Consider the following 12815-nt stretch of genomic DNA (forward strand, 5'->3'; position numbering starts at 1 on the left):
TTTGAGTATAGTCACTGTAATAACATGGGAAATAGCAGCCAATTTGAACACAGCAAGCTCCCGCAAACAACAATGTGATAATGACCAGACTATCTGTTTCAGTGATGTTGGTTGAGGTATAAATGTTGACCAGAACACTGGGAGAATGCTGTTGCACATCTTTTGTTGCACAGCGATTGTCATGGGAGAATGTAATCTACATATAGACTGGAAAAGTCAAATGGACAAAGGTAGCCTAGATGAGGAGTTCATAGAATGTTTCCGGGATAGTTTATCACAACAGCATGTTCTGGACCAACCAGAGATCAGGCTGTGCTAATCCTGGTATTGTGCAATGAGATGGGAGTAATTAATGATCTCATAGTGAAGGCACCCCTAGGTAGCAGCCACCATAATATGATTGAATTTTTCATTCAATTTGAGTGAGAGAGAAGTGGGTCCAAGACTATGTTTTTAAACTTAAGGGCAATTATGACAGCATGAAAGCAGAACTGGCTAAAGTGAATTGGCAAATTAGGTTAAGGGATAGGTCAATAGAGATACAGTGGCAAAGATTTAATGGGATATTTCAGTAAACACAGAAAAGATGCATTCCAATGAGTAAGAAAAGGTCCAAGGGATGGACACACCATCCATGGTTAACTAGAAAGGTCAAAGATGGTATCACATTTAAAGAAAAGGTATATAATTGTGCAAAGATAGATGGTAGGCCGGAAGATTGGACAGAATATAAGGAACAGCAAAGGCTGACAAAAAGACTAATAAGGAAAAAATTAGCTAGGCAGAAATATAAAAACAGATAGTAAGAGTTTCTATAAATACTTAAAAAAGAAACGAGTTAACAAAGTGAGCATTGGTCCTATAGAAAGTGAGTCTGGAGAATTGATAATGGAAAACAAGGAGATGGCAGATGAATTGAACAGGTATTTTGCATCAGTCTTCACTCTGAAGGGTACGAGTAACACTCCAGAAGCAGCTATAAATCAGGAACTGGAAGGGAGGGACGAACTCAGGAAAATTACAATCACCAGAGAAGTGGTACTGAGTAAATTGTTGGATCGGTGGGCTGATAATTGCCTAGGTCCTGATGGACTTCATCCTAGGGTCTTAATTTTCTGAAACTCCCTAGATTCAGGAAAGATTCCGTTGGATTGGAAGATAGCAAATGTAACTCCATTAATCAAAAAGGGAGGGAGACAGAGAGCAGGAAACTACAGGCCAAATTGCTTAACATCTGTCACAAAGAAGATGTTTGATGCTATTATTGAAGAAACTGTAGCAGGGCACTTGGATAAGTTCAAGGTAATCAGGCAGAATCAACATGGTTTTGTGAAAGGGAAATCATGTTTAACCAACTTATTGGAGTTCCTTGAGGGAGTAACATGTGCTGTGGATAAAGGAGAACTGATGGATATACTGTACTTAGATTTCCAGAAGGTATTTGATAAAGTGCCACATTAAAGGTTATTGCAGAAAATAAAAGCTCATGGTAAAGGGGGGTAACACATTGGCATAGATAGAAGATTGGCTGGTCAACAGGAAGCAGCGAGTAGGCATAAATGGGCCTTTTTCAGATTGGCAAGATGTACGAGTGGTGTGCCACAGGAATCAGTCCTGGGACCACATGTGTTTACAATTAAATAAATGACTAAGATAAAGGGATGGACAGGATGGTTGCCAAATTTGCTGATGACACAAAGATAGATAGGAAAGTAATTTGTGGAGAGGACATAAGGAGGCTACAAAAATATATAGATAGGTTAAGTGAGTGGGCAAAGATCTGGTAAATGGAGTATAATGTGGGAAAATGTGAAATTGTCCATTTTGGAAGGAAGAATAAAATTATCTAAATGGTAAGAGATTGCAGGGCTCTAAGATGCAGAGGGATCTGGATGTCCTAGTGCATGAATTGCAAAAGGCTAGTGTACAGGTACAGCAAGTAATTAGGAAAGTTAATAGAATGCAAGGGGAATTGAATACAAAAATAGAGAGTTTATGCTTCAGTTATTACAGAGCACTAGTGAGACTACATCTGGAATACTGCATACAGTATGGGTCACCTTATTTAAGAAATTATGTAAATGCCTTGGAAGCAGTTCAGAGAAGGTTTACCAGGCTAATACCTGGAATGGCGGGTTGCCTTATGAGGAAAAGTTGGACAGGCTAGGCTTGTATCCACTGGAATTTAGAAGAGTAAGAGGTGACTTGATTGAAACATATAAGATCCTGAAGGGTCTTGACGGGGTGGATGTGGAGAGGATGTTTCCTCTTGTGGGAGAATCTAGAACTAGGTGTCACTGTTTAAAAATAAGGGGTCTGCCATTTAAAAGGAGAAGAGGCAAAATTTTTCTCTCAGAGTGTCGTGAGTCTTTCTTCCTCAAAAGGTGGTGGAAGCAGAGTCTTTGAATATTTTTAAGGCAGAGGTGGATAGATTCTTGTTAAGCAAGGAGGTGATAGGTTATCTGGAGTAGGCAGGATGCAGATTTGAGGTTACTACCAGATCAGCTATGATTTATTAAATGGAGGAGCAGGCTTGAAGGGCTGAATGGCCGACGCCTGCTTCTTGTTTCATATGGAACAGGAGACATGGAAATGAGTGCGAGGGTGGAGTAGAATTTGTGAAAGAAACAGCTTTTTTGGAATGGGGAGCTCATTGCCCATCACTCATAGTAGAAACCACTCTACATCTGTGATCGAATGCTTGCATGGCTCGTCCCAGATGTACAGGACTTCTCTGCCACTAAGGATGCTGGATAAAGAACTCCTGATTCAACATAAGATCATTCTTTCATTAAACCTGCTGCAGCCTCACGCTGACTTGCAAACAGTGATCTTAGTTTCTCGATTCAAGGAAAAAGCATGTAAACAGTGCACCAGCACTGAACCCAAACACCTCTTCAGCAGCTATTGGAATCTCCTCTCCTCCATGATTCTACCATTGACTTCTTTCACTCTGATGGTGAATCTGCTTCTTTCAGAAACTTCCCCTTTGTGAATTGGAGGTGGATCATTGTCCCGGGTCTTAGTGTCTCTTTGCTGCTCTATAGTGATAGGCAGGATTGTGAATCCCAGCCATCAGTCAGTCCTCCTGCAGACTCACAGCTTAACCAGAAAACTTTAGTGTGTCTCCTTCATATAATGTAACCCTTCATGTTTTACATCCCATAATCCATTCTTAAGATTTGTCTTTGAAAGCTTCAAAACACTAGTACAAGCATTTCCTCCTATTTTTGCCCTGTGACTGCCTGAAAGCTGGTAAGTAGGAATGAGAAACACAATTCATTACTGAAGTTACACTCTGCTCCAAGTGAGAGCAGTTTAAAATGAAAGGGGGATTTGAACTGTAAACTGTAGGTGAACAGAGCTGAATGCTGGTTTAATAGAGGCAGATTCTTAGCATTGTTGCTGCTGATTGGGTGCTGATCATAATCTCTGCAGAATCTTCAAGATTGTTTGGAACATTTTTACAGTACATATAATGACTATTTTGAAAATAAGGACACGTGGAAATAAAGGACAACTGATGTAAGTTCTTAAGTTGGCCATAACTTAGAGGATTCATTGTAATGCTGTGGGGCGGAGCAGATGGGGCCTTGGTTTAACATCTGATCTGAAAGACAGCACCTCTGCCAGTGCAGCATTCTTTCCGAACTGCACTAGGAAAGTCAACCTGCATGAATGTTGAAACCACTGGAGTGCAGCATGACCCCACAATCTCCTGACTCAGAAGTGAGAATTGTTAACGCAGGCAATGCAGCATGAAAGTTGCTGGCAAGAGTGTAAGAGGTATGAAAACACTGATTTGGAAGAGCTGAATCAACAAGATTCTCATCATTCCACACAAGGAATGAGAATATATAGAATAGGGACTGCACCACAAGAAGAAATGAGAATATGGTTTGAAATGTGTATTGGAAACCCCTTTTATACACTACCCAATCTTCTTGTGGTAAAGAAGTTCATTGTTACCTGGATTAGATGCTTGTGTGGCCTGTGAAAGGTCACTAGATCTCTATATCTGGAATTCATGCTCTGCTGATGGTAAAACAAAAGGTTAGTACCACTTTATTTGTGAACTATAACCATTGACAGTGTGCCTGGAATCATCCCACTGTTGACAGACAGTGGGGAGAACAGGTGCCCCAGCAATCTTTGGTGTTCATGGCACAATTAACGTGAGGATATCTTTCACAGTTCATTCCACATGTCCAGAAAGGTAGTATTCAGAAACCATGTAGATTTACTTATTTTACATGTCTTAGCATTTCTTGTGAGTTATCATGCAGACGATTTCTCTGTGAGGCTCCGTGCAGGAATTATAACCTATAAAGAAATTAACCTGTCCATACAGAGAGCACTCCCCCTCCCCTTATCCAATCCCCCTTCCTCTCTCTCCATTCCTCCCTCCCCTCACTCCACATACATGCTCAATAGATTAGAAATTTTTAACCAGGGGAAAGTTGTAGTTTGACCAAGAGTTGACTATTTGCATGTGGTGCAGGAAAGATAAGAGGTTAAACAAATATGAAACAGAAATTTACAAATATACAAATTGTTTAGTCAGCACATTAAGTATTTCAAATACTTTATTTTCATGGAAAAGATCAGTGAGATTCATAGTCCAGTTCTCTCTTCTATTCATCATGAAACAGTAATTGTGATTTTGCCAGAATTCTCAATGGAGTGCTTAAGATTAATCCAAATGTCTGTAAAGTTTTCTTGATTTTACACACACGAACACTGAAATGTTGACATTGGTCTTGAAACTTCAACAGAGTAATAAATCTGTCAGAGAACAGCTTTTTCCACTTTCATCCATTGGTTAAAAAAAATCTCCATCTGAGTTAGTAGTGAAAAAATACACCTCTGCCCTTTGATGCCCACCAGCCTGCTCTGTCATGTTTAAATGGGATCAGGTCAGCACTGGTTAACATTCCAACTCCAATTCCCCCTCCAGGCCTCCTCCCCAAACCTGACCCTAATTAAAACTGTCACCATTTCAATACATTGAGGAGTTAATTTTGTCTGCAGGAACTGAACGTTTACCTTATTGTGCTTCTGTATGGATTTTAGTTTTTGGTGCTATGGTGCTGATGTTAACATTTCTTCTGCAATAATAAAGTCAACAGAAAGTAGAGACTGGGGACTTGGTCTTCCAGACAGGAATCTCTTTATTTCTGTGTTTTGAAGAGGCAGAGAATGATGAAAATTAGGAAGGGTTAGGATGGAGACACCTAGAGTGAGGTATCATGAAAGACATTTGTTTCCTGCCTGTCTTGCAGATACCCACTCACCAGAGTTGAGAGACCTTTAAAGTCTGACTTAAATTTCTCTTCATTCCATGGTGTCAGTCATGGCACTGCTCTACCCCAGGAATTTGGGATGATATGTTGGGCTGAATTTTCACCAAAGAGGTGGGAGGCAGGAACCAGGTCTGTTTTTGAGTCAGAAACCTGCCTGCAATGGGAAACCGATTCAGGTTAAGATTTTCACATGTGGAAGCCCTTAATTGGTATGGAGACAGGCTTCCTGTCCAATTAGAGCCAGTGGGGGTGGGAACAGAGTGGGTCAGATGAAATGTGGAATGCATTTAGACACCCCGCAGCAGCCATCATTGCAGCAGCTGGCAGATCTGCAGTTTTTGCCAATTATTTCCACATTACTAGAGGGAAGCAAGATGTCAGAGGAGCAGGAGGCCTGGCACCAGGGGCAGGGCTACACCTTACTTCATCAAACAACTAATGCTGCAGGTTACGAGAGAGAGGATGGAGATCCTCTTCCCAGAGGGGGCAGGAGGAGGCCATCTCGTTGTGCATCAGGTGCACCTCTCTGTTCAGCGTCATGTCCCTCCAGCTCCTCTCTTACCTCATTCTCCTTGCCCGATGACCTGTCCCCTTCTAGGGCCTCACCGCTCTCAAGTTCCACGCTTCTCTGGAGGGCTATGTTATAGAGAAGGTGGCAGATCACCAAAATGACCGAGACCCTTGCAGAAGGATATTGGAGGGCACCACCCAACTGGTCCAGGTATTAGAATCGCATGTTCAGAAGCCCAGTGCCCTGCTCGATGGCTCTCCTAATGAATAAGAGACACTTGTTGTAACACCTCTGTACCTCCACAGAGGGGGATCTTCAAGGGATATGCCTTGTCCCTAGGATCCATCTACCCACTTTAGGGGTTAGAATGAGAACCTGAGGCAGCCTGGACTGGCTGAAGATGAAGGAGTCATGGGATCTTCCAGGAAGGCAAGTGCAAACATGGAGGAAGCTCTTGGGGTTGCAGACCAGTTAAACGTTGAGGGAGTAGAATCCCTTCCTTTTGATAAATCTGATTGGATAGATGCTAAATGCCTTAATGACCTAATGGGTGCAATTGATAATGTCCTGCAGTTGGAGGAATCCAGTGATGGAGGCGAAACCCAATGCTGTCTGTCCCTTCAAGATCGTGTCTGTTGTTACATGGATGTGCTGTCCAGCTCTGGCAAAGAAAACATCAGTGACCTGCAAATTGCAGTGTTATGCAGTCAGTCACAAGATGCTACTAAGATCCACAGTTGATCCTTGGAAGGAACCAGAAGTGAGAAGGTTCAAGGTCACAGTGAATTGGCGGCCCCTGGCAGGGCATAGTGACCAGTGGTGTAATGGGTGAGGTCTTCAGAGACCAGGTCACAGATCTCTCTGACCACCTGCCTGGGGAGTTGCAGTCTTCTGCAGCACCAGTCCTTGGTCATTTTCAGGTAGTTCTGACTTTGGCAGTAGATTCTGTGTTGAGGATTTAGCACCCATTTCCTTCCTGCCCCTCTTCTCCCTCCTTTGTCCTCCTGATTCTCAGGGTTCTGCCCTTCCTGTGGAAGATGTTAGTCTCATTGCCACTAGGTGCAAAATCTGACAGTCATGCCCTCATTGCCAGCTGGAGCCTTCCTTCTGGGCAGGTGGCTACCCATTTGTCCTTGCTCTCCTGTTTTGCCCCTGCTCTTCTGCTGCCATAATGTCTGGAGGCTGCCAACTCCCTTTCAAGCCCAGGCACTGAGTACTGACTCTCCATTCCACCTGTGCAGAGCCAAGAGCACTCCTTAGTATGCCCAGTTCCCCTTTGCCCCACTGGCTCCCTTATGGGGCAGGGGTGGTTCCATGTGGCAGCCATGACTTGCTCCCCACATTGCACTTGCCTGCCTTCAGCTGGTCAATTTCTGAAGGCATAGGTAACCTGTTTTCCCTCTTAAAAGTTTAAACTTTACCCCTTGACAAACTCGAAACAAGCATTTAACAAGTTTAATTGGCCACAATCGGGAGGAATGGGTGATTCCTGGCCTGCCCTCCCCCCTACCCTGGCAATTACTGCCAGTGCCAGGATCAGTGTCTTGAAATTGACATGCTGCCTGGCACTGGTATTTTCGGGGCCCTCCCACCTCTGTTCCCAACTTGCCTGGGTTGGGGGGAGGGAGGTGGGCAGGAGTGGTTGAAGGAGCATGAAAATTCAGCCCGTTCACTGAAGATTAGTAGTCCATTTCCACTACTGCCTTGAAATTATTTTGAAACTGGATTCTTCCAGGCAGCGTGTTAGGACTTTTACCACGTTCATCACGTAGCAGCTCGCTATTGTGTACAGATGCTCACTTTACCTTTTCTCAGGTGGGCAGCTGGCATTAAGGAGTATAAGAAGAGAAAGAGAGACAGATGTCCAATTCTATAAGGTTTTTAAGAGGTTTAATTGATGGAATGCATTTTCCACATAAACCCCAAATAGTAAACCCCCCTGAATTTTATGCATGACTCTTGTCCACCCATCCAATACCCAGGAAACTATCCTGATGCTTTAATATGTGACAATTGCCATATCAACTCCAATAACCCGATGGCCTCAATCTTAACCCCACCATGATGGTCGGCTGATATCAGGCTATCCGAATGACATCAGAGGACTCAGATTTATTCATAATGCTCCTGCCTGAGTTAAAGTTATTGCTTATGGTTTAGCTCCCTTGGAATTTAACTCCCACTATCTCCTTTCCTTATGCTGTACTCCTCATGCTGTTAAGAGAGCTGTTCTACCAAGTGTGGAGTGTGATTCCCAGCTAAGGGCTAAGTGTACAGCACCATGTCAATGGTAGGATGCAAATGGCATGGTGAATTGCTGATCTCATTTGCACTGTCCCACAAAAGCCAGACACTTGACCACAAGGGAGGATACTGGAGGCAGGCTCACCCTACGTCATATTAACACATCGTCCAGAGGTGGAAACAAGAGTGTCAGCAACAGAGGCTTGGGAGCAAATAAGAATAGTGCAAGTTTTAATCTTACCAGCAAAGACCAGGTTGGGGTGGATGAATTTAAACCTATTTGAGATATTGGGGTGGAAATTCATGTTGGGAGGTATGGCTGCCTGTTATCCACAACACTGATATTCAGTCCCATTGCAATCAGTTCTTCCATAAAAAGGAAGTGAATTATCTAGGCACTAGGTTTTGTTTCGTGTCATAGAGGTTACAGCATGGAAAGAGTGCACGGAAAGGACTATCATGTCCACGCCAGCCATCAAGCCCCTATCTACTCTAACCACATTTTCCAGCACTTGGTCTGTAGCCTTGTATGCTATGATGTTTTAAATGTTCATCTAAATACATCTTAAATGTTATGAGTGTTCCAGCCTCTATCACCTTTCCAGGCAGTGAGTTTCAGATAATCCCACCACCCTCTGGGTGAAAAACATTTTCCTTAAATCCCCTCTAAACCTCCTGCCGCTTACCTTAAATCTATGCCCTCTGGTTATTGGTTCCTCCACTAAAGGAAAAAATTTCTTTCTATCTACACTCTCGATGCCCCTCATAATTTTGTACACCTCAATCAGGTCCCTCCTCAGCCTTCTCCGCTCCAAGGAAAGCTCTCTTCATAGATGAATTCAATTCAATCTCTCTTTATGTTGACCAGTTATTTAACTCCATGTGTTAGGGAGGACCTGGGCAAACTCCCATACGATATGTCAGTGGGATGTTAAGCAGTTCTGTTTATCATGGAGGAGAGTGCACCTGTGGAACAGATTGCCACCTCTTGTGATGGATGCTGATTTGCTGAATTCCCTCAAGTAGCAGTTAGTGATGCCAACCCTCCAGGATTGTCCAAGAGTTTCCAGAACTTGCAACCCATGAACAATATTCATAGGGACACTAAAAAAAAATCCTTTTTAAAAATATTTGAATACTTTTCTTTATTAGTTAGAAAAAGTTAGGATATGGGGGGAAAAACAGTTTGAATAGGCAGGAGGTCATTTGATGAAACCACCAGGAAAACCTCCAGTCAGAATTGCTGACCCTAATGGGAGGTGAACCTGTTTCTGGCTGGGTCAGAGATCACCTTGTATAAGAGACAGGTAATACGATAACATAAATCAGCCTGAACTGGTCTCCTGATATAGTTTCAAACACCCTAAAGGGCTGGAGAGGAATTTTACAGATTGTTTTCCTCAATTGAACTGGATTTTTGCATCTCTCAGGAGATTTTGTGGCATTATACAGCTCCTAGATCCTTTCCTGCATTCAATTGCAGATTGTTTTCTGATAAGCTTGTAGTGATGACTTCCCAAACATTTCTTTTTGTGTGAACTATGTCACATCAAAATATACCTATATTCCAACCCATTACAGACACAAAATAGAGCTAAACTACAGTGAGCCAAGGAGTCTAGATATTGTGATTGTTTTTTATTCTTTCATGGGATGAGGGCATCGCTGGCAAGGCCAGTATTTGTTGCCCATCCCCAATTTCCCTTGAACTAAGTTGCTTGCTGGGCCATTTCACAGGGCAGTTAAGAATCAACCACATCACAGTGGATCTGAAATCACTTGTAGGCCAGCCCAGTTAAGGATGGCAGATTTCCTTCCCTAAAGGACATTACTGAACTGGATGGGTTTTTACAACAATCAACAATAGTTTCATAGTCACCATTACTGAGGCTAGGGCCTGGATTTTTGCTCCCATGTTGAGTGCACAAATCTGGAACATTTCCCGGCTCTGCTAAACCGACCTGGGGAAAAGAGGCCAGGAAGGTCCGATTTTTGTTCTGGGATGCAGGAGGTTGGATTAGAAGCCTGCTCCCCCACTCCTGGAATGAATGAGGAGGCTTCCGGATGTTGAGGCCTGCCTCAGTGCCCTGGCACTTGAAGTTATTTTTAAAAAAATGAATAAAGCAAAAAATACCCCTCCAACTCATACCCCTGACACCCCTCACTGCCCCCACACACTCCCCATGTCCCATCCATGCCAACCTATGCCACATCATGCTTCTCTACCTACCCCCCATGCTCCTCATAGCCTCCATGCTACCAAATGCCCCTCTACCAACCCCATGGTCTCTCAACTCCATGCCACCCTCGGTTCCTGTACCCCCCCCCCCATAGCCCTTCATACCCCCATGCCACTATATGCTCTTCTATGCACCCCATGACCACTCACACTCCTTATGCCATCCTATGCCCCTCTATCCACTCGTGTCCATCATACCCCTATGTCACTGGATGCCACTCCACCAAACCCCCAATAACCCCTCGTACTACCTATGCCACTCTACCCGCCTGAATGGCTCATCATACCCCCATGCCCCTCTACCCAACCCCCATGACTCCTCATACCTCCATGCCACCCCTTGCTCTAGACACCACAATGGCTACTCATACCCACTATGGCAATCAATGCCCCTAATGTGCCCCCTGGTCTTATATAGCTCCTATTCCAAATTAGTGCCAATTCATGCCAACCCATGCCCCCATCTATGATCATTTGCCCTTAACGCCCCCCCCATGCCAACTCACCTAGTGTCCACCATGGGAAAACCTTAGGACCCATGCTGACATAAATTAGAGTTGTGTGTGTATTGAGGGCATCACTATGTAAAAAAAGCAGAGACTGATTTTTTAAAAATGCAATACATTGAAATTCCTTCAACAAATCTCTTATGAAACACTTAAACACTTAATCTCTTATAAAAAAAACATTTCTATTCTCTAACTACTTGGAGCTGTCAATCAAGCTGCTCGCTTAACATGTGATAATGTTAGGTTGTAAAATTAGTTATGCAGTACAAATCCTATCATTATAGCCCACAGGCTTATATCAGTAGGCCGAGTGAAATAGCAGGTAGTTCTTTTTTAATAAATTCCACATATTGTTTTTAACTTAAAGCCCAGAAAAGTTAAATCCCTTGACAATGTTTACAGTTCTAATGAGTTTTGACAGCTTTGACAGTTCCAAAGAGCTTCTCCACTTTTTACACACATTATTGTCTATTTAGAAATCCAAAAGGGCACCTGACCTACAACAAAGGGTCCCCGACCTCTTTCAAAAGGTGCTTTACTTCTCCCAAAGGTGCCCTAGGACCATATCCAAAAGGTACCCTACCTCTCCAAAAAGATACCCTGGCTATCTAAATGAATCCACAAGGCTCAAACCTGCTCTGACCAGGTCTAAACTCCACTCTTCGAATTTCAGACAGTGACCTTACTATGAGTGGAGACAGTGGTCTCAGTGAACCGTGGATGTGCAATTTAGAATCTGCCTCCAATTCGCACCCCCCCACCACCCCCCCCCCCCCACACCAACCCCCCACACCCCCCCCACCAAACACCCCCCCCCCCCCCCCCCCCCCCCCGCCACACCAGCCCCCACCCCCCCAACTGCCCCGGCAAAAATGCCAGGATTCAGGCCTAGATTTCAATTCCAGATTTTGTTAAGTGCTCTTCATTTCCACCAGCTGCCATGGTGGGATTTGGACACATGTCCCCAAAGCATTAGCCTGGTTCTCTGGATTACTAGTGCCATTACCATTGCACCACTGTTGCCCACTAAAGGCAACACAATTATATTGGCCAGGCTGGGCGGACTAGAGGCTCTATCGGGAATGTCATTTTAATACATTTGTATCTAACTATAAGCCCTGCTCACTGGAATCATCCCCCCATGTCAAACCTATCGCACATGTCGAAGGGAAAATGCATCGGCCCAGAACATGTCTGGACAAGGGTGATGTGCAAAAGTCAGGACTTATCATTAGGTCTTTGCTCAGATCGTGGACATCCGCAGAGCAGAAGATGTTGGAGCCTTACAGCTACCGGACCTGGATGAATATGTGCATCACATACTGGGTGGATTCTCATGGACGTGGCTCTTCTGCAGAGCAGCTCACGGGAGGTCTCCGTTGATGTCTGGAGTCTGATTTGGGACATCACGGTCTTGGCCATGGGCTGCTATGGATGATCATCGGCAGGGGGTGCTGGTGGGGGAGAGGAAGGCCTCGGTGTGAATGGAAGAGGGGTAAGGTGGCAGAGGAAGGTGTAGGATTGACTGGGAGAGGAAGTTGTACAAGTAGTTGGGGGGGGGGGGCGGGGTGTGAGGTGGTGGGGGGAATGGAAGTGTCGGGGTATGACGTTGGGGAGGGGAACAAAGGTGTGAGGGTGGTGAGGCTGGGAGGAGGGTGAGAGTATGGGGAGGACAGTGTAACGGGTGAGAATGTGGTAAAAGGGGAAGTAGGTGTAAGCAGAGGGGAAGGTACAAGGGAAGGAATTTGGAGGGGGGAAGGACTCTTGGGGGGGAGGAAGGATTTTGGGGGGGAAGGAGTCTAGAAGGAGGAGGGAGAAAGGGTGAGGAGGAAATAAGTAGAGGGGGGATGTCCAGATGAATGTACAAGGGAGGGGTCTGTGGTGTGAATGACTGCCTCCTGGGGAGAGAACTGAGGGTGGGTGTGGCAGGAGGGAATGGTAAGTATGAGAGGGGGCAGAGTGAGCTGGAAGGGTGGGAGGCTGAGGGTGTGAAGGTAGCAATAGAAGAG

General features: G+C 44.6%; 1 protein-coding gene across 1 annotated transcript in view; it reads left to right on the forward strand.

Annotated features, from left to right (window-relative positions):
- plg (plasminogen) overlaps positions 1-12815 on the forward strand; it is a 144929-nt gene that overhangs the window by 22876 nt on the left and 109238 nt on the right. The window lies entirely within an intron of this gene.

This window comes from Carcharodon carcharias, chromosome 2 (genome assembly GCF_017639515.1).
Source record: "Carcharodon carcharias isolate sCarCar2 chromosome 2, sCarCar2.pri, whole genome shotgun sequence".
Classification (NCBI taxonomy): domain Eukaryota; kingdom Metazoa; phylum Chordata; class Chondrichthyes; order Lamniformes; family Lamnidae; genus Carcharodon; species Carcharodon carcharias.